Source organism: Equus przewalskii, chromosome 9, assembly GCF_037783145.1.
Source record: "Equus przewalskii isolate Varuska chromosome 9, EquPr2, whole genome shotgun sequence".
NCBI lineage: Eukaryota > Metazoa > Chordata > Mammalia > Perissodactyla > Equidae > Equus > Equus przewalskii.
Window position 1 is genome coordinate 71805662 of NC_091839.1, and position 27307 is coordinate 71832968.

The window sequence follows — 27307 nt, forward strand, 5'->3', positions numbered from 1 at the left end:
ATGGGCATTATAAAAACAAGGGGGCATGGCTATGATCCGATAAAACTTTATTTACAAAAGCAGACAGATCACCAGATTTGACCTGCAAGCCATAGTTGGCTGACCTCTGAACCAGAGGAAGTATAGCAAAATATAAACTACCAAAATTGATCCAAGGAGAACTTAAAACTGCAATAGATAAATTATTAACTATATTCAATGTAAATCCATTTAAAGTCCCAACAAAGGTATTGTGGAGTTGGATAAAATACTCTTAGAGTACTTATAAAGAATAAATGTGTGAGATGAGACAAGGCACTATGATGAAGACAACTGGGTGGAGACGGGAGTTTCCTTAGGGACTATTAATATACATGGTAAAGTCACTCATCAAAACAGTATGGTATTGGCATCATAGATAAGTACCACAAAATGGAGTCCAGAATGGATCTTGGAATATACTAGAATTTAATATGTGCAATTCAGTGGGAAATATGCTTTATTTAATAACAAGTGCTAGTACAATTGACTATCTATCTGAAAAAAATAAAGTTTGACTCTTATTCTATGCCTTACAAAGTTAATTTTATATTAAAGTCTTTACTATAAAAAATGAAATAATGCAAATATTAAAAATGAGATGACTATGTACAATGTAATAACTGGGGAGACTCTTTCAACCAAGAAAGGAAACACAGAAGGTACAAAAGAAAAATACTAATAGACATTTTATCCTATATAAAATTTAAAAATATTTGCATGGCAAAAGATATTATCAAATTCAAGAGGCAAACAATATGTTGGAAAAAGAATTTCATCACATATAGCAGTTAATGGGTTAATATTAATAAAATACAAAAAAACGAATCATTTGATATAGCAACAGAAAAATATGCAAATAATTTGAATGGACAATTTACAGAAAAGCATATCCAACAGCATATGAAAAGATGCTTAAATTAATTATTCTGGGGAAATGCAGATTTAAGTAATGATAAGATATTGTGTTATAGACCTTAGACAGGCAAAAAGTTGTAAGTGTGGTAACTCCCATTGCTGAGAAGGACGGAGAAAGAGAATACTTTCACGTGTTGCTGGTGCAAGTGTGAATTGCTCCAGTCTTTTTGGAAAACAATCAGGCAGCATCTATTAAAATTTAAATTCTTCTCTTGGAATTTTTTGAAACTAAAGCTACCTTGTGTAATGATACATGCACAAAGATATTCATTGCATCACTGAATGAATTCTCCAGAAAAAAGTGAAATAAATACATGTTCATCAACAGGGCACTTTAAATACATTCAATATTTGCTTATCATAATTCCACACTTAAAAGAATGAGTTATAGCTGTACCATTTGGCACATATATTCATTATGAAGGGTTAGGTAAGAATAGCAAGACACAGAGGAGTAGATAAATATGCTGCCATTTTTGTCAAACAGTGGCAAAAAATTGTGTATGTATAATTATATACTGTATGTGCATATACACACATACATCCAAACATGCATTGCCAAAGAATAAAGGAAGTCTTGTGTTATCTTAAATCCAGAAACTGTCAGATGCTGAGGAGCAGAGTGTTTTAGCTGGCGGTTGGAGGGAGGAGTAAGGGGAGCAATTCACATTTAGGAATAATTAACAGAGATCTTGTTTTGGAAGTTTCTACTGAGAAGGTGGCTAGGTTTTATGGCATCACCAATTAAGTAAGATATCTCGTAATTATCCAGGCATACTGCACATTCCACCAAAGCCTTCACAGCTGCTTAGGTTTCACAACAAGTTACCATAGCTGAGAAAACTAGTGACTCCAATGGAAATTTTACAGTGCCTCGTTCCTCTGTGAAGATATCTGCGTCATCAACTTGTTATCTAAGTGGAAAGGCACATTTTTATCCTTCAGTGGATCTATCATCTTCATGTGGTAGATGACGATTCTTACTCCCACAGCCACATTCTGAGTAGAGCTAAAAGGGGCCTCTCTCGTCCGTTTGTTCCCACCCTTACCTTGTTGGAAAGAGGGAATTATATTGGTAGTGTGTGAACTTTTAGATTTTATATTAAACAATGAAATTAAATATCCTTCTTAGAAGTGTTTTTCTAACTTTTCAAACCTTGATACAGAATAACAAATACATTTTATATTGCACAGTATCATGTTGCTGTGTGCCTGCATGTGTGTGTGTGTGTGTATATAAAATGACCATAACTGAATCAAAATTTCATGAAATATTCCTTGCCCTTACCATGTGCATTTCCAATAATTTCTACTGTATTTTATTTCATTTAAAAAGTGCTGATCACAGCCCGTAAGTTGACTTTGTGACCCATTACATGGGTTAGTGACCTACAGTTTGAAAAAAATACTGCATCAAAGGACTCCTATCAAACTGCATGTATGACATTCCCTGGTCAGAAGATTTCACTGGGCTGGCAGGGCAGTGACTCAGAGAGGTCAAATCCAGACCTGGGTGTCTTTTGCTTTATTTAGTCTATGCCAGTAAAGCCATCCTATGTGAACGACCTTCTGATAGCAGGTTCCTTAAGGTAGTTTTAAATCTTAGGCAAAGCATTGTGATACTTCTAGATAATTAGCTTAAACTGAGGGCAGATACCTTTTTACTGTGGTGGTAGATGGCTTAGGTAATGATTTTTCTCGAACAGTTGGGACTGCCATGAGAAGGCTGGTCATCTTGGTGTAACTAGAAGGCATCGCAGTCGATTTCACCTCTGCCCTAAGCGTTCTTGAGTTATCTTTCCCACTTAGACTTTAAAATTGCATGCTCAAGTTGGCAAAAGAAGAATTTCCATACCAAACTAAGCAGTAATTAATAGTAATTACCCCAGTTGGGCAAACTGCCAAATTAAGTTTTCTTAGGACCAGTAAGATCAGTTGTGTACTCCTTTCCAAATACAGGATTTGTGTGGGCCATGAACACAGAGGAGGTTGATGTACAGGCATTTAAAGCAGAAGTTTGAAAACCTGGCTCATGTTTTGCAAAGGAAAATGATGTGTGTCATATCTGACTGAATTTGGGAGCAAAGAATTTAAAAAAGAAGGTGGAAAATGGACTCTGCCTACGTCATCCTTTGTAGCACATATACCTAATTTGCTATGTGTATAAAAATTTTTTTTAGATATTCGTTAGGAAAGAAAGACTGTTGCATCCTGCCGTTAACTTTCGTTTTTTAATAGAACTTATTTTTTCCCGCTGATTAACATTGATGCCTTTGATTTTGTGGGTGTTGTCAAGAGAGAGTTCATCACGTGGGGAAAGAGCGGAGAGGAAGATTGGCAGTCTCTCTCCTTGGTACTTTTCCATAATTCTCCTTTCACCACCTCGCTGTTATTTCTTTTTCACTCTGAAGTAGTTCCAAATCTGATATGGTAGAAACTTGATTTTATTTCCTGACTACATGAGTATTTGAAATAAACTGGGCCTTTTTTTTCAAGTTTTTTAATAAGTATCACAGAAAGAAGATTGTAAAGTAAAAGCAAGAGCAGTGATAACTTACATTTGAAAAACTACATAACAAGAAGGGTATGCTGAGATGTAGAAAGTCAAATTATAGGTACCCCTAAAATTCACCCTCCACTTTCCTTCCTTTACTAGAATTTTCTACCAACATTGAAGTATTGGGGGTTAGGATAGGAAGGAAGTATGGACAGAGCTTTCTGTTCCTAAGACATTTGGCACTTCTTTCTAAAGCTGAAGACAGTTAACCTCAAAGTAACTGGAGTGCCAGACTAGAAATAGTTTCTATGAACTATATTGGTCGTAATTTGAACTATTTCTACCAGCTGTGACTTTGTGACTGGCAAGAATTAATATGCCTTTTTTGGTTTGTAGGACTGTCAAAAAATGAGACACCAAACTTGTGACCAATCCCAAGTGAAGCAGACTATTGTCCCTGGTGCTCCATTTTGAGAATAAGTCCTAGCTCGTTCTCTCTGAAAAGGGTACTGAAGTAGGTGGCATGTGGGAGTCATTGCAACAACCAACCTGATGATGGGAAATCGATGGGCCCAAGAGCCATCAATGTTACATTAGCATGCTTTAGAGTTTTTAGGATGTATTCAGTATAGTCTCTTTTGCTATACCAAGGAAACAATGTGGAACCATCTGTTTCTGTTGTCTCTTCTCTACACATTGACTACAGTGATTTGCATTATAGCATATGTGTTATATGGAACCTTAATAGAATTTTATTTTCGGTTGTCTTCGAAACTATGCCTAATGTTTTCTCTAAAATTGAATAGTCCTCACTGACCTGGGGTTCTTGTTTTGTTCTTGGTGTGTGTGTACATGCATGTGTGTGTGTGTGTGTGTGTGTGTGTGTGTGTTTGGGTATTTTGTTCAAATTATATTTTCTCCATTTCTTTATTCTCAGTAATATTCCCAGCCTTATTTCCTAGTGGATGATTTTGCAGAAGAACCGATTGTCCTTTGACACTTGCATCCCCTCCATTGTCCACCTGCCTGATGTATTTCCATGAGCACGGGCAGCGGCTTTTCCACTCTTCTCTTCTAAATGAAGAAGAGAGAGACCAAATATCCTACTCCAGGTTCTGTCAAAATATGAATTTAATTCTTTTTCCTTAATTTCAAAAGGAAATGGTGAAGGGATAACAATGTATTCAAAATTGGATGAATTGTATTATTTTCTAACTGAAACAGTGTAGAGGAACCTACCCACTGTCAAATCTCACTGGCACAGCTTTATAGATACTGAGGAACAGCCGTGTTTCCATTTGGCTGGCTGTTCTCACATGTGGTTTGTCAAAATAGAGAAACACGGCACGGATATTCTGAGTATAAGACCAAACACGCTCTGAGCATGTCTCTCTCTCTGTCCTCTGAGGAGAGAGACAGCCATGAGCAAGGAAGAAATGGACAACTGTAGGACACCTCACAGTCCTCTGTGGCCCTCAGAAACCTGTTCTTCTCCCTCCTTGTTCTGTTCATTGGACACACACATACCTTGTCATAATGAACTGTTATTATTTTTTTAACAAGGTAAGTTCAAGAAAAATTTAAAAGAGCCAATATTCGCACGGTGTAATAGCATACGGAACTTGCTGTTCTAAGCCAGAATTGAAGTAGATCATAAAAGATTTGAACAAAATTGTGAATGAAGGACCTGACGTAGTGACTACATGGCCACCAGCTGTCCTGATGACTTCTGTCATGTGCTGTCAGAGGAGAAAACTATATCCTCTCCTCCTTGTTCCCTCAGGGCCTTTGTTGTAGGAGAATCATGGGAAGGATTGAGGATGGCTTTGACTCCAAGTGGGAATTTTTGTTTTCCTGATGAACCTGACTAGAACTCAGCTTTAGGCGTATGACTACCACCCGGTCCTGTTGACATCTGCCCTTAATGCCAAGGGTTTCAAAACCCAGTGCCCCTAGCTGCATGAAGTTCTTTTGGGTTAATCTGTAGCAATTAAACTGTTTCTGGATCCCAAAATGTCCTTGCTGGTAACTGGAAACCCAGTCTATTACGGGGAGGAGAAATGGGCATGCAGCTGTGATGCGACTCATTCAGACTTTGTCCCTTTGATGGAAAAGAACCTGCTGTGACATCACCTATTCACCAGGGGACATACCGTTGCCAGAGAGCTCCTGCTTCATCCACTAGCACCCCCTTCGGAGAAAGGCTGGGTTTTTGTGTGCAGCAGCACCTTACAGGGAGGCCTCCTGCTGCCTATCTTCATTTCTAAGGAAATAAGCATCGATTTTTTTTCCTCTTTGTTAAGTTGCTGGCTAGGGCTGAGTGCACTCTTCTGAGAGATAATAAGAACCCAAAGAGAAAAGAGACTCTTAGCCGTGGTTCCAAACACCCACCAAGTGCTTTGCCATGGTCTGCTATGGTGGGTGGGCCTGCGTCTGCATTGACCGCTGCCCATCCCTCGTGCTCTGCATTGTCCCCTGGGCCTCGCCTCCTTCATGCTCTGCACCTGACGCACACACATACCTTACTGAGAAAGCCAGATCCCTGTGTGGCCACTTCAACGGGAGCTGGGTCTGTCACAAGGGTCCCTCCTGATTTCCTGAAAGATTTTATTAGCATCCATGTCCTCCATGGCAAACATTTAATTATAAGGGCACTGACGGGGGAGGTCAGGCCTGGCTGGTTGTTTATGATAATCATGGCTAACATCTACTCCTTAGCCTTATGTGGCAGACATTGGACCCAGCAGTTTATATAATTTAATCTCATTTAATCCTCTAAACAACTGCTAGAGATAGTAGTTATCATTTTCTCTATTTTACAGATGAGGAAAGTGAAGGTTGAGGAAGCTAAACAAGATGGCAGGATTGGTCAGCTAATAATTGTGTTGCTAGCACAGGGTTGAGGCCCGTCGTAACCCAAAGGCCAAATTCTTGAATTATACTGTGGTTCTCCATTTAGGGAGTGGGGATTGGGGTGAAGCCCTGTCCCCCCACCCCCTTGGGATATGGCAGAAGGATTTAGGGAATTTTTTCAATCTGCTTCCATTCATCTTCCCTTTCCCATCTGCATTCCCATTGCCATTGTCTTCCTCTTCCCTATTCTGTCTGATTTGCTTTCCTGGGTCAGCAGGGTGGGGGGAGGGCCTGTGCTCACCATGCATGGAAGGTCACTACCACACTGAGTCACTGTTCCTGAGGGGTGTGCTGTAGCCCTCAGGAGCACTGTGATGGAAATATAGCTGAGAACCAGTGGGCTGAAGAGGGGCTGACAAATCCCCAAGCAATTTTTCTGTGACTTCCTACATGAAGAGTTCTCTCTGTGATGGCATAGCTTCAGGTGGTACCTACAGCTGTGGAGTGCTGAGAAAGGATGGAAAACAGCCTCCCTATATATGAAAAATGTGTGTGTATATATAATATGAAACATATGTAAAATGCATATATTCATGGAAAACATACACATGCAAAACACATATATGTGAAATATATATACATATAAAAGAAATATATATGAAAAAATGTATTAGACTCTAGGTGTGTCTTTCCTCCTCTCCCACTTCCAGCATCACATTAGTAAGGGTACACGGCTGTTTCCTTTCATTATGTGGCATCTCCTCCATGAGCCTTGCAGAGTGAGCTGGGGAATGGGTGGGGATAAAGCCCGTGCCCAGGCCTTCAAGGAGCTCACAACCCAAAGGGCTTTTGTTTCTCTTGAGGATAACACTGGCAGTTCAATTTATAGATCGGTTCTCTTAGATCATCATGATTTAGACAGTCAGAGAATTCTGTGGAAAAGTTTTCTGAAAAGTGAAAAAAAAAAAATGTTAATACAAGGCCCCAAGCCTTTCAGTATCCAAGAGCTGACCGGGCCCACTTTTGGATTTCAAGCTTATTCACTCAGTTATAGATTAATATTAAGTGTGACTTTTTTGTTCCCTTTGGCAACTTCTAGTTTCCAGTCAATTAGAAATGGCATTTGACACCAGGGAAAGATCTGGAAGAAATACCAGCTCTACATTCTCGGCATTTCTGAGCTTTTTGTGGACGGATGTAAGGGCCATTTATAACTCAGCAGCCCCTGAGGTTGTCCGCGTAGCATCAGAGCATCAGGAAGGTAACATTTTCTTCCTCAAGCACATCTCTTATTTTTTCATTCCCCTGCTCAGAAATCTTCTGTGCTTCTCAGCTGCCTCCATCTCCTTTCCAATTCAAGGCCTCTAGGACCTGGACCAAACATCCTTTTTGGTATCTTTCTTACGACCTTCCCCTAGAAGCCTAACCCCAGCTAGTCCAAGCAGCTCTTCATGCTTTTACCGTACCCGAACTTTGATGGTTCTGAAACTTTGCCCATGCTCTTCCCTACACGATCCCCTTCCCCATCTCCACCTGTCAAAATCCCCTTATTTTGTAAGACCAACCTCAGACAACGTTATCTCTGTGAAGATCTTCAGGATTAGCTGTTGAAATTAAACACTCTTTATTTGTGCCAGTAGTACGTGGTTTAGACCTTGGCTAAAGCGTTTAATACATTCTTTTTTGATTTCTAGCTGGCTGGGTACATTGAGGATCTCTACTCTGTTCTTTGAGGATAAGAAGCATGTTATGCATTTTTGTATCACTCTTCAGTGAGAGAAAGATTTTGTATAAAATGAGTCATTTTTAAATAGCTTAACATTAAGCAAACTTTACATCTGTGGGAAAGGTACTTTTGTGAAATTCCCTGATAATACCAGATAAATCAGCATTGTCCTCTTGAGCATTGCTCTAATCAACACTTGCACCTTTTGGTCCTTTGATGGACCAGGCAGATTTTAACTTTAGGACTGTTGAACTAGCTGTGACCTCTCCCTGGAAATCTCTTTTCTTTTGGATTTTACATGGCAGCTCCTTCTTGGTGCCACACTACTGACCCATCTTAGAGAGGCTTTCTCTGGCTTCTCAAACCATTGTTGGTCTTGTGTTGAGACAGAAGCCCTGTCCCCAGTCGCTCTGTCACAGTGCCCTGTTGTACTATAGCACTACCACAGCCAGGTGAGTTGTGGCTTGTCTGCATAGCATGTGTCTCTTAAGCTTCATGAGAGCAAAGTCCTCCAATAGCTGGTCCCCAGTAAAGGCACTGCTGATGTCTGTCGATGCTGTAAGGTTGGCTGTGGCATTCCATGTCATTCCAGAAGGCCGTCCTACCTAGTGAGACAGTGGCACAAGTCTGTTTCCCGCAGTTGTAGGCACATGACAGAAGAAGCAGATGTCACCATGGGTCCACTGATCTTCCTGGGAAAGGCTGGTGACCAGGGTATGGAGGGGTCCACCTCTTCTCGTACCTCTGTGGACTTGGGCGTAGGTCTGACCACAGTGGTATCCCTGATTCTGGCTACCATTGTCCTGGGTCTTGCCAGGAGCTGTCAGGATGCTTCTCACCTTGTGATGTGCCCTGTGTCTGCTTCCCAATAAAAGAAGAAAGTGAAAACAAAATACACATATATATGTATATATAATATGATGTAAGTGGCTCACAGTGGTGCCACTTACATCATATTATATTATTGAAGATCAGTGGTTTTCAACATTGGCTATCTGTTGGTGTCACCTGTGGGGCTTAAAAAAACACAGATGTTCAAGGTTGACCTCAAAGATTCCAACTCAGCTGGCCTGGAATGATGCTCTTAAATTTGGCTCTAAATGTATGAATCATCAAAAGGTCAGGAAAACAAGGAAAGATCAGCTTTCCATAGCTTCCAAAGTTGTGGTTGTTTTTAAGACTGTCTATATTTTTTCTTAAATCCTCATCTCATCTCCTTAATCCTTGTGACTGTCACAGTGAAATAATAAGATCAAACATGAACTTGGCCACAGAAACATCTGGGGCAGTTTTAATTACTGTTTTTGATAGTGTAAGAGCTTCATTATAGTTTTAATATATAAACAGGTTTTGGTATGTTGTCCTCCAGATAAAGGAAATGTAAATAATTATCACCTGGGCTTCTGTCTCAATGCAAGACCAACGATCACCAAGTTATTTTTAAAAAATGTAGTGCATGTTAAATGGCTATTTTTCTGTTAGCTTATATAAAGTACTCTATATTGAGTAACTTGAAATGAATGTTTATTTTATCCATAATTTGTCTTTGGTGTTTATCAGATTCCATTAAAATTGTACAACACGTTTCCCTGTAAATAGAACTTTCCTTTTGCTCGTATTTGTGCATTTGATATCAGACTGTATTCTTAGACTCTCCACCTCCCTCCTCCCCGTGGGATCTGGACAGGTTGAAGTGTGACGTGCGGCCCCCCGTGTTTGACACAGGAAGCACAGAGGGCAGAGTGGGTTAGAATCCTGCTCAGAGCCACTTGCCCAGTCAGTGGCAGGCCCAGCATTAGAATTCCTGCCCCTGAGGATCAGAGGTGTGGTCATATTCCTAAATCATTAGGCAGGCAAATAAAAACAGCAACCTTAAAATGATTCCTCAGAGATATCTGGCCTAGTCGGTGCTTTTAATCAGAACAGTCGTGTGGTGAATCTCCTGCTGGGGAGATCCAGAAAAGATTTCCCCAACCTCTTCTGGATCACAGGAGTTACATTTAATTTATAATGTGAAAATATTTCCTAAGACAGACTCATAATCGTGCTTGCTGAGAAAAGAGCTGCTGCCTTTTCCCTTTCACAAGCCTCCCAATGTGGACAGTCTTGGGCGATGTCTCTTTTTCCAGACTAAAATCTGTTTTTTTGTGTTATCACTTTGACCTTCCAAACCCTTGAATTGTTTTACTTCTTCATCTTGGTGGGTCTGTTGTCTTCATAATCTCTAATTAAATGGTTCTGAACCTCATATAGCCACCGACCATCCAGTTCAGCATAGCGTGGGTAGGATCAAGTTCACAGGCTCAGAAATGCAAGAGATGTAACTTTCCTGATTTTCTGCAGCTCATTTGCATGCCCATTTTGAATTCTTTTTCTACCAGGGAGAATTTTAGAGAAACATTTATCCTCAACATCGGTGAACACTCCCTTCTTTCTCCCTGCCAGGCCCCAAAGTAAAGACTTTTTGGAGTGTTAAGTGTGAGGTTCAGAACTCTGAGAGGCAGAAGAGTTGGAAGGATTTTTTTAAAGCAAAGTCTGTTTTCTACCCAAAGTAGAGTATAATGAAAGTACTTATCGAGTATCCCAACTTGCTATTTCTTTTCTTTTCTTTTTTGAGGAAGGTTAGCCCTGAGCTAACATCCGCAGCCAATCTTCCACTTTTTGTTCAGGAAGGTTGGCCCTGAGCTAACATCTGTGCCCATCTTCCTCTATTTTTTGTATGTGGGATGCCTGCCACAGCATGGCTTGATAAGTAGTAGGTCCGTGCCCGGGATCTGAACCAGTGAACCCGGGGCCACCAAACCAGAGCATGTGAACTTATCCACTACATCACCGTCCTGGCCTCCAAACTTGCTATTTCTAAATAACATGTAGTTCAATGTTTTCTTGAAGTTAGGCCACACTTTGGAAACAAGAGTGCCTTTTCAATTATTACTCTCAACTAAGATGGGCCCCAAAAGATTATAACCACCTGCCAAGTTACTTTTCCTTTCATTTTAGTGTTAAGGATTCAGATGAATGGCAGGAACTAAGAAAGCGAAAGTGTACATAACTGGTCAAGTGGGAGAGTCCAAAGGGAATTGAAGCCCATGAAACCTCAGAAGTGAGGGGTGTACCATCTAATTTTCAGAGACTTTGAAAGACTTTCTTTCTAAAAAAAAGTCATTTGGGTGTCCATTACCTGAAATAGTAGAGTCTTCTTTTTCTTGGTCCAAAAAGAAGCAACAAGGAGACATAGGAGATGTCACAGCAGAGTGTGGTTAACAGCAGCTCCCTGCTGGAATCCACAGGTGAGGCTGGGCAAATGCCACAGTTCTAGGTCAGAGTTGGGCTGGCAATGGGATCAGTTAGCCTGGGGACCTCTGAGTGAGCCTGTGGCTCCAGTTAAATAAGCAGAGGCCAGGATCTGGGAAGGTCGACACCATCAAAGCCCTTCCAGGAACTATGATTGTCCCCTGGGCTTTAAGCCAAGACGCTGGCTCTCTGCCTGATCTGAGTGTGATCTTGAGCTCTGCTTTGCTCCCCAGAGGAGGATTCCAAGCTCTCCGCCGTCGGGGACAGAAGGTCTGCGGTTAGCTCCCCGTGATCTTGACTACAGCAGGGCAACCCAAAGGCTCGCGGCCCCTGGGGGCTCCTACGGTGCTTTAAACCCTGGAAGGCGATTTGAGTCTTCTGTGTCTGTTGTCTTTGAAGGTGTCTAGTGCAGTATTTGAAACCTGTAGCGGCCATGTTGCTAAGTGATTTTTCAGCTGTTCGCTGGAGATGGAAAAATTGCAAAGTGCCCCACCTTTATTTTCCAGTTTTACTCACTTGGCAGTGGCTGCCCCCATTCTCTCCCTGCACACCCATGCTTGGATGCATGGGGTCAGGGAAATCCATTTACAAACACATAACCAGCTTCCAAAGCTGAGAGGTCAAGGGACACGTTGAGGTGATAGGTCATCTGAATACAGAAAAGGCAGGGGAACCTAGTTCAACCACTTTCTCTCTGTGGACATCAATTTCCACATCCGTAAATTAGGGATGGTGATATCTACCCATATGAATTAATGTGCATAAAATAAAACCCCTGGCCTAGTGAGTGACACACTGTGAACACAGGTGTCAGCTCCAGCCCAGCAGCCAGAATTGTGGATGTGGGGCTGTCTCTGTGCTAGAGCTCAGCTTCCTCAATGGTTCTCAACTGGGTGTGGTTTGCCCCACAGCGGACATTGGGCAATGTCTGGAGACGTTTTGATAGTCACAACTGAGCGGAAGGGTACTACTGGTATCTAGCTGGCCCAGGCCATACACGCTACTGAACATGCACCGGACCCAACAAAGACTCCTCTGGCCCAAAATGTCAATAGTGCCAAGGTTGAGAAACCCATCCAGCTAAAGTCATAGCAAAAAAGGGATGAGGTTGGCAGATTTTCCTTCATCCTTTGGAAAAAGAACATGTTAACGTAATTATTGACCTCATCTGGTGCTTAAAGAAGCAGAGTGTATAGGTCTAGACACTGCTGTGAAACTAAATCCAATTCTGGTGAAAGAAAATGTTTCCTGGATTCTAAGAAAGTAAAGGATTTTAAAAAAAATTTAAATAAGCAATTCTAACTATTCAACTGGTTTATTGAACTATGGATTGTAGGATCAAAGGCTGGGTTTTCTTGATTTTAATTTTTACCAATAATGCAGCCTAAAACCTTTTGCTAGGTTTGTATGATTTACTAAATAGTTGCTGATATTTGCATGCACACTGGACCAAGAATGTCACTTGTTAAATTCTGCATATAGTCTTATTTTAAGTCAGATGAAACTCTAAAGGAGAAAAGGCATTAAGTTTAGCTTGCCTTAAATATAAAAGTAAAATGTGCTAGAATTGAGTACTCATGTCATAAAATATTGAAAATCAGATGTTGATAAAAATTTTAAAATGACTCAATGCATAAAAATGCTTTGTAGTCATAGGGCTGTTTTTTGTTTTTGTTTTTGTCAGGGAAGATTCACCCTAAACTAACATCTGTTGCCAATCTTCCTCCTGACCCCCCCACCAAAGCTGCCCTACATAATTGTATATAGTTGTAAGTTCTAGTTCTGCTAGTTCTTTTGTGTGAGCCACCACCACAGCATGGCTACTGATAGACAAGTGGTGTGGTTCCTCACCCTGGAACCGAGCTAAGGCTGCCAGAGCAGAGAGCTCAGAACTTTAACTGCTAGGCCATCAGGGCTGGCTCCATAGTACAGTTTTTAAAGCTCAGCTTTCATTGAGTTTCTAAATTGTTCCAGGTGAAATCTCCTAAGTGAGTGGATCACCACCCAAATTCCTGGGCTGAGTTACCTGGGACCAATGAGAGAACCAGCAGTCATTGCCATGTTTGACACTTCTAGTCTGTGTTAAACTTCTAAAGTGGTGCCTTTTTTAAAGGAACATACATTTTCAAAGCCACTGATTATTATCAAAACCCTTCTTTCAGTCAACTTATTTGCAGACTTTCATCTTCAGTTTTGTTTGCCAACTAGGAAGGATTTTAAAAGAGAACTTGGGTTCCTTCCTGCTTCTGTGTTTAGCATGCTATAAATTCCATTAATAAATTCTTAAGATAGTTTAATCTTCAATTTTTAAAAAAATACCTCTACATCTCAGTAATTTGTTAAAAACGTATTGAAAATAGACCCCAATTGCACTAGTCACAAATAGATTTGGTATGCATTTTCTTTGAAAAAATTTCCATTCAAACTATCAAAAATGTTTTCAGAAACATATATACACAATTTTTCAATAATTCAACATGACCTAACTTTTAAATGTTCCTCAGTAGTCACTGATCTCCAGAGATCAAAGACTGTGTGTCTGCGAATATGGGACACTCCAGCAGCTGCTGGTGACTTCTGATTGCAGCAGCAACGTGAGTACTGTCTGAAAGATACCAAGAGCATTCTTACAAGGGAGATGAACTTTGGGACTGTGTGTTCTCCTTGTCCTTGTCCAGCTGGTCTCCACAGACACTGTCCCCTCAGCCACCTTCTAAAATCCAGATCCACTCTGCCTAGACCCGATTTACTTGGTTTGCATATGTTAAGATTTATTCACTCATGTTCCTTCACCCATTCTGTATTTGAAATAAAATCATCACTCATGATTTAGAAGAGTATGCATTTGCCTCCCATTGATACCAAAACCATAAAATGAAATGAGTTATTTAGTGGTTTATATATATCTATATATATACATATATAGATATATATATATTGTACATGTATTGTCCTTTGGTGATAACATTGAGAGTTGAAAAGACTAATCTATTCTTTCTACTCTTGTACATATAAAAATCTATCTTCTCTGAGTAAAGATTTTTTAAAAAATGGCCTTTGATTTCAATTTTTAATTGCAATTTGTAAGACAGTCCTCTTCCAAAACTCTGTGATCCTCTTGCTTAGAAAGAACTTACCAATCCAGCAATTTTTCTTATTTCTTCTGTTTTTGTGGTGATTTTTGGACAGAGGTTCCAATAATTCTCCATGATTGTGGGATATACAATTGTACTTTGTTTCTATTTAACTATATATTCACTTATTCATCCAGTAGGTTTTAACTCCTCTTGCATACTACAACTGTGCTAAGTGCTGGAGATTCAGACATTATTAAGACAGTGTCTCAACTCTTGAAGAGTTTATCAGTAAGGACTAATAAGCACTAAATTCATATAATATTATAAGTGCTAGGACAGAACCAAGAGAATGGGTAAGACATATACATGAGGAAGCAGTTAACTCAGAGAAAAGCTTCACCATGTAGGCACCATGTGATCTGGGCTTTGAGGGTGAAGTGAAGTTGGACACATGAAGATGGTGGGAAAGGGCATGACTTGCCCAAGAGAAGTGTGAGCAGAGGAATGGGAGCAGAAAGTGCTCAGTGCTCTGAGAACGACTGGTGAGCTGGCGTGACTGGAGAGTAGTCTGCCTGATGAAGAACAGCTGAAGGGCCCTATGCAGAGCGGCTCTCGCTGGTACTGATGCTCTGCGAAGGGGGTTATATTTCACCCAGTGGAAAACCATCAAAGGCCCTACTGTGATGTCATAGACCAGCTTATCCTTGGGTGGAGGATATAGGGGCCCCAAGGAAGCCAATCTAGAAAGTTCTACATTTTTTCCTTAATATCTGTTTATTTTAGAGTATTTGAAGACTACAAGAAAGTAGTTTGAAGTAAATGAAAAAAATCACCAGTAAATCCACTTTCCATTTATATTAATTTTGAAGATTTTTATGGGTTTCATCCCTCATAGTCTTTTCCTATGCATAGAAAATCTATGAATTTTATATAATATTTGATACAAAATTTGAACCTACAGTTTTGTGTATTTTAAAATTAGCCTGATATTTTGAGCTTTTAAAGTAATCATTCATTATTTTTCTGGAAAATGATATTTTATGATGCATAATGTTCGCTTGTATGAATTTACCATAAAGTTTATAAATAATAATCCATTTTTGGACATTTAACACATTTCACCTTTTTTGTTGTCTGTCTTCAGTAATGGTTTGCTGAACATCCCAGTTAAAATTGTTAAAGCATAATAATACCACATCGGTGATATCGTGTATTCATGAATTCCACTGAAAAAGGAGAACAATAAATAAATGTTGGTTGAGCTGAATGGGAATGAGGCATTTGCTTTGATGGCAGTGAGAGTCATTTGGGTTAGATGTTAGGAAGGACTCTTTTACTGTAACAGCTGTGACATAGTATTTGCCATCATGGGACTCTTGAACCTATAGTCCCATTTTCTGAATGTTTGAAAAATAAACAGCCAGGATTTAAGTACTATCTTTCTTACCTGAATTGACTAGGATAGACAGTATCTTATGTCTGTTATCTAAGATTTTCAACTTCTGTAATCCTTTAAAATTTTATTTATATTTAAAATACAAATTTTCAAAATTTTTAACAATTACATGCTGTCATAGTCCACTTGAGCTGCTGTAGTAAAAATACCATAGACTATGTGGCTTAAATAGCAAATATTTATTTCTCACAGTTTTGGAGGCTGGGCAGTCCAAGATCAAGGCCCTGGCAGATTCCTGTCTGGGGAGAGACCACGTCCTGGTTCATAGACAGCTGGTTGTCTTCTCGCTGTGTCCTCACACTGGGGAAGGGGTGAGGAAGCTCTCTGGGGCCTCTCTTACAAGGGCACTAATCCCATTCATGAGGGCTCCACCCTCATGACCTAACCACCTCCCAAAGGCCCCACCTCATAATACCATCACATTGGGGATTATGATTTCAAGATATGAATTTTGGGAAGACACAGGCATTCAGTCCATTGCGCGTGCTTTTTGTAATCAGCCAAGTAATACAGAGGTATGTAAAACAGAGTTAATCTTTTCCCTAGCCAATCTCACCCTTCTGCGGTAACCAGCATTAACAATTCAGTGTGTCTTTTCTCACCTTTCTCAGTGCTCGTACAGACACATGGACATCCATGTTCCCATATAAAAGGTGTTTTTGTTGAGCAGAGTGCTGTGTACTGGTTTGTTTTTTTTTTTCAAAGATTGACACCTGAGCTAACAACTGTTGCCAATCTTTTTTTTTTTTCTCCCCAAAAGCCCCCAGTACATAGTTGCAGATTCTAGTTGTGAGTGTCTCTGGTTGTGCTATGTGGGATGCTGCCTCAGCGTGGCCTGATGAGCGGTGCCATGCCCGTGCCCTGGATCTGAACCTGCGAAACCCTGGGCCGCCGAAGCAGATACACGAACTTAACCACTTGGCCACAGGGCCGGCCCCAAGTACTGATTATTAATCCCGAGAGCAGAACACTGTGTACCAATCCCAGGGGAGGACTCCAAACACTTCTTTCCATTGCTTCTTGGTATTGGAGTTGCCACAGAAAACAACGCGATCCGGCACTAGATGGAACAACACTTTACTTACATAGGAAAGAGACAGAGCAAGATCAGCTTCAATGGTGTGTGTCAGTCCTTCATGGCCAGCGGGTCTGTGTCCCATCCTGTCATTTCCCTACCCCCAACAGCCGATGCAGGGCAATTGGCCTACTGTACATTCCTCATGTTTCTACCACTACCAACAATGATTTGAAGGATCCCAACCTCTCCCGTGGAGTCTGAAATACTGAAAAGCTGAGGGCATGCCTAAGGGCCATTGATACACAAGCTTAAGTCGCTGCGCCTGAGATAGGGAGAGAGAATCCCTCACTAGGTGATAACCCAGCACAGGCTATGTGGGGTCTTTATCTCTTGGAGAGGAAGTGTTCCAGGCCCGAGACCCATTCTTATTCAGCCATGTGGGGGTCCAATGCATGCCTTCCCCAACAATTTTTATTCCTGTCCCCAAGTGAATCATGTGCAAACATAACTCAGCAACTTGCTTTCCACATTTAACAACATACAAGGAACATTCCTCCTGGTCAATACACGTCACTCCAGTTGGTTATTTTTAGACTGAAAAATAGTACGCAGTGTGGGTGTGCTGTGCTTGTTTCATTTGTTCCTGATGGGCATTCAGGTTTTTGTAGTTTTCTGCCGCTATCAACAAGGCTGCAGTAAATATTTTATACCTATCTTCTGAGGTCTGCTCCTTTTTTTCTGAGATTGATCCTTAAGAGTGGATGGCTGGGCCAACGGCTCTCCCCAGTCAGCTGTCACAGTCCAGAAGCCAACAAAGTATTAGAGGACCTATTTCGCTACAGCCTTGCCAACACAGGCTGTTATCCAACTTCTGCATTTTTACTGATCTCTTAGATGAAAAGATGATATATTGCCGGGGTCCCGCCCCGGCTGAGTCCAGGTTCCTGAGGGATGGACGGCGTCGGCGCAGTGAGGGGAAAATAAAGAGGACATGAGACTTGGGTTGGTGTTAGCAAGTCCAACTTTACTGTGCACAAGTGTCGTTTATATATTTTTCAGGATTAGTACAGAAATAGTTCTACAAATATTCTCAGAGAGATAAGGAAGTAAAAAACGAGCACAAGAATATTTATTAGCATTCTATTCTATAGAGCATAAGGTTAATGATCGTCTTCTCCGCAACTAACTAGTGTTTGTTGTCTCTAAGCTAAAAGAGATAGGTACCTAGACACCTGTTGTAATTCATGGTAAAGTTAAATCAAAGAGAGAAGGTCCAGGCCTCCGGACAGGACAGCAGTCCGTCTGGTTACATCCTGGTGGAACCATCCCTGCCTCCCTCAATCATTTACGCCATTAGTGTAGATGGTTAATGGGAACAAAAGGCAACTCCAGGGTGTCTTATCCCCAGGGCTATCTGCATTCTCAGCGGGCAGTTAAACATCTTTACTTTTTCGCTCCCTTTAGGGGGTGAAAGCATTCCTTTGTCTTTTAGATTGTGGAGCTAACAGTCCCTTAAGCACACTGCCGGAGAAAGTATCATTTTGTTAGTAAAGTAAAGGGCTGAAAAGCTAAGCTAAACTGTATATCTTCAAGAATAAAAAACAGAAATAAGTATAGACATAACCTTGATAGAAAGCATGCATATAATTCAGAAAATATCAGGGGTGTCGGCCGGCCATTCTTCACCGAGGGGCATCCCTGCACCCCTCGGCCCTTCTACTCATCAATTACTTATTATTTATTGCTTTTAGGAGAAAACCTCTATAACATTTTCACAGAAAGCAGAAGATCAAGAATAATATATAGATACTTCTTGGTCATCCAATTAACCAGCAAACTTAGAAGGACGATGCATATATATTTAGACAAAGAACTGGAGGGAGAAGGAAACATTAACCAGATGGAGGCCATAAACCTAATTCGACATCTTATCTGGGCAGGATTCCTTTCTGCTTGTCTCAGATGGGACTGTGTGCTCCTCCGTTAATTAACTGAAAAATATCTTGAAAGTTACCTGCAGGTGGTCACATTCTCTTACTATATTTAATTTTCCCGGGAGGTAGTGCCTCCCAAGCAGCCACCCAAAGGAGTGAAAACTGGAGGTTAAGAAAGGAAAAGGAATGAAGGGCAATTAGAAGCAGCACAGGTTTCAGAACTATGTGAGGGGCTGGCCGGTTATCTTCACCAAGGGGCAACCCTGCACCCCTAGGCGTTAATCGGCTGGACCCTGTCAAACAGCCGATCAAATGATGTAGCCACGGCTCCCGGCAATATATCTTTGTGATTTTGCTTTTTTTCCTCTTTAATTTTTTTTCTTGTGGTCATAATAGCTTATAACATAGTGAGATTTCAGTTGTACATTGTTGTTTGTCTTACACCATATAAGTATGCATATCTTTGTGATTTTAACTTGCATTTTTCTTATTACTAGTGAAGTTGTCTTTTCACATTTTATTTGGCCATTGCATTTTCTTGTGTATGACTTGCCTTAAACTTTTCTAATTCTTGCATATTTTATTTTTGCTAAACATTTCATGATTTACAAACACACATTTCCATCTCTTTTAATAGTTATTTTCCTACCCAGATTTCAAGAGAAAAAGAGATTTTCTCCTGGCTGTTGTCAGTAGCAGCTATTTGAAATGATAAAGATTTGATAAGTGAAACTGGAGAAATGTGAATGTTACTGAACGGATTGCTTCAAGTGAAAGGAATATTGCTGATACCTCTCTGACCGATGCTTCTTAAATGATCAGGCCCCCGAGTCAGGCTGCAGTACCCAAAGGCATGAGTCCAGGCTTGACATATTGGTGGCTGCATCCTGGAATCATTTTCTGACTCTCACCCTAACATTGATGTTGTGTAAGGCCTAGATTACTTAAACAATCTCTAGCCTGTCTGAGGACGTCTTTCTTACTATCTACCCTTTTCTTTAAATATGCCTTGGGGGGAAAAGTTACATTTTGTCTTGCTTCGTGTGCATAGTGGATGTCTTCCATTGCAAAGGGAATGGTTTTACTGTTTTCCTCATCTCACCTGAAAGGATGACCCGGAACTTTATAAAGACCAGAGAGCATTCAAGGAATGACCGAGGAGGGGAATGTAGCATGTCCAGGGAGCTGACCACAGGCACAGCTTGTGTCTGTCTCCCTCCCTCAGCAGTTACAGGAGATAGAAACTGGTCGCAGAGCCCTGTGCTGTAGTTTGGGTATCAGAACAACTCACCAAAAAATGCACGGAAAACCCAGTTCTTGAGTGGGAGGAGACGGGAGGAGGGAGAAGACAGGGATTTCCTTTTCTTTAAATGAGTGTTACTTTTTGTTAATGAGTTTGAATTCAGAATAATTTATTACCTTGGAGTTTTCTTGTAATTTGAGACTGTCTCCCTTCTTGCTTAAGGCAAAAATCTATGGCTGGCTGTTAAATTCGGAGGTTTATCCTTTGTCAGGTTTGGCTGCCTTTTCCAAATTCCCTAAGAGGTAAATTTGAATATGTGTGTTAGGGAGGCTGAGAAATGAAGGGAAGATGCAGAGAAAAAGGTGATTTAAAGGTTAAGGTGGTCTACCCATGTTTGGTTTGTCTACACACATTCCTGGAATAGTTTTATTTTCCCTCATGCTATGTAGGAGTTCATTCAGACGAGGAAGTTCCTAGAGTCTATGCATCAGGAGCATTAGCTATTTTTTGTTTTTCCTTAACTATTTGTTTGTTTTTTTATTCACAAATTTGTGGCTGCTGTGTTTTGATGACTTTGTTTTTGAGTTGTTTGGATCTGAGTGCCAGTTTTATCCAGTGTGCATCTCTTTTGTGTGTGTGTCAACCTGTACCTTTTCTAGAGTGGCAAATAGTGTTTTGAAATGGGAGGAATACCCCAAATGCCCTTATACTTGAAGCTGAGGTTTGTGATAAACATTTTACATCTTTTAATTGAAAATTCACTTAGTGTTTTTCTAGGTGGTTTTGAGTGTGGTCACTGAAATGCTCATAACCAGCAGAAGCCATTGGTGTGGATAAGGTCATGTGACCTCATGTGAAGAATAAAAGCTCAGGTCTGAGGGCTCTGGTTGTGATTCCTGTTGGCCCCACTGGAGGGAAGTTCAGAAGCGGCCCCTCGAGGAGCACAGCTACCACATCAACTGTGAGGAACTTAAGCTTTTCTGTTTCTGGCTTTCGTTACAGAAAACCTGATGTCTTCTATACTTGTTCCCTTAACCTACTTATAAAACAATTTTTAAAAAATTTTCTACAGTATTCACATTTTAAACTGAAGTTTTCTTTTACTGATGGATATTCTAAACAACATAAATTATGATGGAGGTTGGAAAGTATGACACAACTATGTCCTGGTAACGTGAAAAGACACCTTTCTACCACAAGTAGTCCCAGGTATACATCAATTTTTGACTTTTTGGCATGTTGGATAAGATCCTGATGTAGGTGTCTTCTATTACTAAATGCAGTTAACATTCTAGGGTCACCTGTCGTGTCATGAAGCTCCTAGTTCATTCTAATCTTTCTCACTTTTCTTACTTGTAACTTTTTCAAGGAAGTGGAGACTTAAATTTTTTTTATCTGGGAATATAGAAGTATAAACTCAGGCAGAACATTGATAGAATGAAAGCTAGCCTCTGGCTTAATGTAGTCCTTGAAGGCACTGAATGCAGAACAAAAATGGAGTGATGGTACCCGTACAGCTCGTACACTGATGTGTGCTGATTCTTACTCTGGTTACATGTTGTTTGCTACTCCTGTCAATGGCCATTGCATTGGTTGTCAGTCTTAGTCATTTTATCTTCAACGCTACAAAAGAAAGATGCTCCCCTGGCTGAGTATCAGGTTTAATTTATAGGCGTTGGAATAGTACATATGTAAGGTCATGATAGCTGATTAAGTTATTCCACAAATATTTACTGAGTGCCTGGTAGTAACAGTGAATAAAGTACCTCATAATCTAAAGAAGGAGAAAGACAATGAATCATATAGTTAAAATATAGCGTAAGTGCTACAATATCTTGAAGTCTTCTAACTCTCTTTATTCTTCCCAGTGTTAACCAGATAATCTTCTGCTGTTCATTTGGTTTCTCAAGAAGATTTTGTTCTGAGGAAGAAAAGAGCACAGAATTTGCCATAAGATATTTGGTCTACTTGGCAAATCAATCTCCCAGGAGATTTGTTAGTAGAAACTATCATCTGAGAAGCTGGTCACCATAGTGTGAACTGGTGAAATAAAATTCTGGACCTAACCACATAGGACAGCTTGAAATATGATATCTCTCAAATATGCAGCCAACCTGGGGATCCCAGCCTGAATGACCAGCTGGTCTTACATAGTAATTGAAACTGTGTTTTACTGCAATGACATTTTCTCTAGTTAGTCCAGTGAGATGACGTCATGAAGCAAGCTGCTCCCATGGCCTTGGGCAGTGTCACTGTAGCCATAGGACAAGCAGGTCCTGCCCATCACCCCAAATTTTCGTATCTCTTAGTGCCTTCAGGAGCATCCTAAAGGCATTGAGTGGGCATGAGACTAGAGAAGCCTTGGATAAATGTGGCCAGTTCAGGCTCTCTGAGATTCCTATTCCTGGAGATGAGTAGAAGTCTTGATCAGATTTTGGCCACAGAAATGATAATTTACATTTACGTGCATCCCTAATTGGTTTGAGCTCCTTGTTGATTGCCTACCTTCCAGCACCTCCCAGTGCTTATTTAGCTGTTGGGTTCCATGTCCTTTCTGCTATCTTTAGTATTCACTCGAATTTTGGTGACTTCAGCAGTACATGATGAATGTGGGAATTTTATGTCGAAGTTATGTTGTCGAAGTTATGTTTCCTCTTGCAGTCAAAAGACAGTCACTTTGTGCATATAGATGAATGAGAAATGCAAGGAAATATTTCCATATGTTTGTTGATCTCTATCTGTAATAACATGTCACTTCCATCTTTAGCCAAAGTTAGGTTTTGGCTAGTCACAAATGGTTTTAGAGATTAGAGTCAATTTTAATCACCATCTAACTATTTGGATTGATACCTAAGCAGCATATTAGAAAAAAAAAAAAAGTGGAAAGACAGAGTGTAAGAATTTAATTTAGTCTACTATAAACTCAGAAGCATCTTCAGATAAAATACTTAGTAAAAAGCATAAAATCTTTCTTTATTCACCTGATCAGTACACTCTCAGACTAAGCATTATAGATATGACTTCTTTTTTTGGCTACATTATTAAATGAAAGCAAACCTTTAGAAAACAATGAATGCTATTAATAGTAGAGACTCATGTGTTCTTCGTATTTTAAGAAGGATGGTAAACTTTTATAGGACAGTGTCTGAAATATTTTCTGCATAAACTTTAACTATAATTAGAGTAATATATGGTATCATGTGTCTTAATGCAATTTATAATGCGAGTTGTAATGTAGCTTGTGTTGCATATAGTATTTACTAGAAATGTAGATAGTAAGATATATAAAAAACAAAAAAGTCAACATTTTAGATCGAATTCAGCACACAACATGTTACGTGTTATTGTAGTGTAATTGGCGGCTAGGTAGGATTCCAGAACAGAAACTGAGGAGGCAGAGGAGAGAGGATTTTGAGAGAGATGGAGTAGCATAAAAAATGTATGATCAAACAGAACATGACTGAGGGACACTGCATATGACAGTCTGCCTGGTTTTGAGGGTTTGGTGGGAAAAGCACAGGCAGGCTAGTTGAATCGTCACTTGCAGCCAGCTGTGGAAGGTTTTGAATGCTAGTCTAAGAATTTTCAAATTTAGGCTGTAATTCATTCCATCCATTGAATGTGTTTTGAACTGGGTTTTGACATGATGAAAGTAATGTGTTCAAAATACTGAGTGTTGTGTAGATTGGGTGGTGGAGAAAGAGAATGCAAGCAAGGAAATAAAATTTAGCTTAGATTTCAATAGTCTGAGTGTATAGAGATAAAAGCCTAAATCACTATCATGGCGATGAAAATTCAAAGGAATGCAGATATGACAGATATCGTGAGGAGACTTGATAGTTTGATTTTCCAGCTTAGGGGATTAATTCAACAAACACTAGTTGAACAACTCCTATAAGAGTGGGTTTAGGAGCTGTAAGCCCACCCTGGACTCCTCCCAGTTATCAATGGTGAGGAGGCTGCATATATTGAAGCTACAGATCTTGGCCTTCAGTAAGCCTGAGTCCTGCAGGGCAGAAGGTTTTATGGGTGGGAAAGAGAGACATTCTAGTTGCTGTCTGACCTCTGCGAGAGATGTGGTCAAGTTGAAAAAGCATGAGCTCTGTTACCTAATAGAGTTGCATTCAAATCTCAAGTCCAGGGCCTGGCCCCGTGGCTGAGTGGTTGAGTTCGCACACTACAGTTCAGCCGCCCAGGGTTTCCCCGGTTTGGATCCTGGGAACAGACATGGCATCGCTCACCGACCCATGCTGAGGTGGCATCCCACATAGCACAACTAGAAGGACCTGCAACGAGAATATACAGCTATGCACTGGGAGGCTTTAGGGAGAAGAAGAAGAGAAAAAAAAGATTGGCAATAGATGTTAGGTCAGGTGCCAATCTTTAGAAGAAAAAGATTGGCAACAGATGTTAGCTCCGGTGCCAATCTTTAGGAAAAAAACAAACTCAAGTCCACCACTCATCAATCATGTGAGCTTGGGCAAGTTATCTAACTTTTTAAATCATCATTTCTTCATTTGAAAACTGAGAAAATGCCAGCTATGGAAGATGATTCTCCATAAATCACCTGCATTTCTGCACATCTTTCAAGCAGAGACATTGACAGCCTTTTTTCTGCCCTATCTTTTCAAGGATGTTTATAGTGAACAGTCTTGGAAGATAGAGATAGTGTCGCCCTCTAGAGCAGAAGGCAGATTTGCTTACTGTCTGTTAGAAAAGATTTGGATTCCCTTAGCTCAGGATTCTTTAGCTCTGATGCAAACCCATTATGTGAGCATTTTCCATCTAGGTCCCACCATGTCACCCACCATGAAACTTGGTGGCAAGAGAAACAAGCCTGAACATGATGTTTATGCTGCTTGCTATGCTGTGAGTCTCTGATCCAGGAGTCTTGGCTCCTCTGCCAGCATCCATGAAATTGTGACAAGCTAATAACTTGTTAGCTTATGAGTTGGGTAAAATCTGAGACCCTTTGTCTTGATGCCATCTGCCTAATATGTTTCTGGGGAGGATGAGACAAGATATGATATGAAACACATCTGGCATATAGCCTGTGGTTGAAAAGAAAGTATTTGTCTACTTCCTCCCTTAAGAGAGCAATTGACAAACTGCTGAAAGTTCTCAAAGACACGGCAGCACTTATGCCCTTTCCAATATGGTTTCATCATCAGCGCAGATCCTTTGTCCTACTGTCAGGATATGTTTTGGAGTGATTGACAGAGAGGGACCCAAAAAAGTTTAAGAAGAGATTATTATGCTGCCTGGTTGCAGTTGAGGGTCTGGTGCCCTTCACTGACTTCTCTCAAGGTCGAGGTATCAGAGAGAGAAACAAAGAGCAGCTTGATAGCAATGCTCTATTTATTTTACCAGGATTGAGCTGGGGATAAGGAGGTGGTAAATATGGTTCATCTAAGACGGTGGTCCATGGAGAGGAAAAGGGATGAGGCCTGGGGAAGAAGAGAGACACAGCTCTCTCTCAGTGAATGTGACTCTGAAGGAGAAGATGGAAGAAACTGTCTCTGTAAGAAGGACTGGTTGTCCCCACGAGGGCTTGGCTGAGGAGGGAGCCTCACCCTGGCAGTGTCTTGACCTTCTGTAGTCACCTTTGCACACATGAGTGTGACATTCACGTATCTGATCCTGGGTTACTCTTTTCAGAGACAGTTCCTCATCAGTGGGTCTGAACACAGCTGTTGCGTTTTGCTCTAGGTTGGGTCTCTCCTTTCATCATCGTGCCAGGACAGATTGTCATGCTAGGAAATGCAGGGAGGCCAAGGTGAACAAAACCGGTTTTCTGTCATTCAGTTGCTCACATTCTAGCACGGGAGATAAGAGGTGTAGTCAAATAGACCTAATACAAGGGAGAAAGTAGTGAGTGCCTGAGGGTGGCACAGGCGCTGATATGGGGCTGAGTGGTGATGAGACCAGTGCTGACAGCATTGCTGAGGGAGTCACCCCGTCCAGAGCCCCCATGATCTCAGAGTGAATCCCATGCCTTGCTCCAGACCCTTTCATCCTACTAAAGAAGACACTGTGCCGGTGAAGAGAGCCTTTACGTCCAAAGGACAGGAATGGGCGGGCAGGCCCTAGGTTGCAGCTCAAAACCAGTAGGAGCCTGCACAGAGCTGTTGAGGAAAACTGCTGGGCACTTCCTTCAGGGTCTCAGAATCTCGTCTCTACCATGTGCCTCGTCTCTGGCACAGCTTTGCTTATTTCCCAGACCCAGCCTTGAACTTTAAGACTGGACTTTACCTGTGTCAGCCTTCTTGGAAAACAGCCCACCTTGTTCTAGATCCTTGGCTGAAGGCTTATCCCCTAGTAACCCCAATCGTCCACCTGGAGACACACAACTCTTGGCTGCCACTTATGGCCATATGACCCAAATGGAACCATGGTTCTGACTTGGTCTATGCTGTCAGGAGGTCCAGGCTGTGAAGGGCCAGACATGGTGTGCAATTGTCACCACTCAGCACTAGACCAGTGCCTGTACCACCCTCAGGTGCTCGCTGCTTTCTCCCTTGTGTTAAGACTATTTGACTAGATGTCTAGTGCCAGACATGAAAGGCCAAACACTGGAGTAGAGAACACTCATCTGTCACTTCTCAGGGCAGGTAAATAACACAGCTCCTAAAGACAAGCCCACACTTGTGGGGTCTGCACCAATCTTCCCACATGTAGATGACTCAGGGAACTCTAGGAGTCCAGTCTTGTACTTCAGCTCCAGAAAATTCCTGGTGCCCCCCCAGAGATATTCCAGAAGTATCTCCAGCTCTTCCGGTTTAGCCAGAATCCCTGGGCTTTTGTCTATGCATGTACAGGGATGTTTCCAGATAAACTATGGAAAGGCCAAACCTTAATGACCAGATCAGCTTTCAGAATCTGTATAGAGACCATAGCCCAACAACTCGTAGTAACAGTCGCATCTGTCTGGGAGCATCCAAACGCCGTGAACAAGGTGCTGTGTTGAGAAGTTCTGGAGGGCTGGTGAGACTGAGTGACCCCTGCCCCACGCCTTGCTCTCTCAGAGTGAAGGGGACTGGGCTCGGGGAAAGTAAAGGAGGGTACCATTATGGTTTAGGTATGCTTAAACCTCCTAAACCATTTCTATCAGAGAAGATCTTAAAGACTATACAAGTGGCAAAGTGACCAGGTTTAGAGAGAGCCAGCTCAGGGCAAAAATTTTTAATTAATTTATTTTGAGGCCATGACAAGTCATTGAAGTCATGGAGCTAAAATTTGGTAGAGTTCTTAATAACCTGTGTTTTACCTGAAT

The 27307-nt window shown here is 41.0% G+C and overlaps 1 protein-coding gene and 1 long non-coding RNA gene across 13 annotated transcripts in view; one reads left to right on the plus strand and one right to left on the minus strand.

Annotated features, from left to right (window-relative positions):
- Positions 1-27307, plus strand: part of TPD52L1 (TPD52 like 1) — a 98986-nt gene that overhangs the window by 25922 nt on the left and 45757 nt on the right. For 4 of the 12 annotated variants that reach the window (XM_070556978.1, XM_070556979.1, XM_070556984.1 and 1 more), the window contains exon 1: positions 20924-21243. The exons of 4 other annotated variants lie outside the window; for them this stretch is intronic. The gene's annotated coding sequence lies outside the window, so the exon portion shown is untranslated. Of the gene's footprint in view, positions 1-16128; positions 16355-20885; positions 21244-27307 lie in introns of those variants that run through there. 4 more of the 12 variants (XM_070556980.1, XM_070556976.1, XM_070556982.1 and 1 more) reach the window with 4 other exon arrangements.
- LOC139073403 (uncharacterized) lies at positions 6957-16194 on the minus strand. The gene is made up of 3 exons (XR_011522098.1): positions 16030-16194; positions 15506-15609; positions 6957-7233 (listed from the first exon to the last, which is right to left on the minus strand). It is a non-coding gene; the product is annotated as an uncharacterized lncRNA (long non-coding RNA).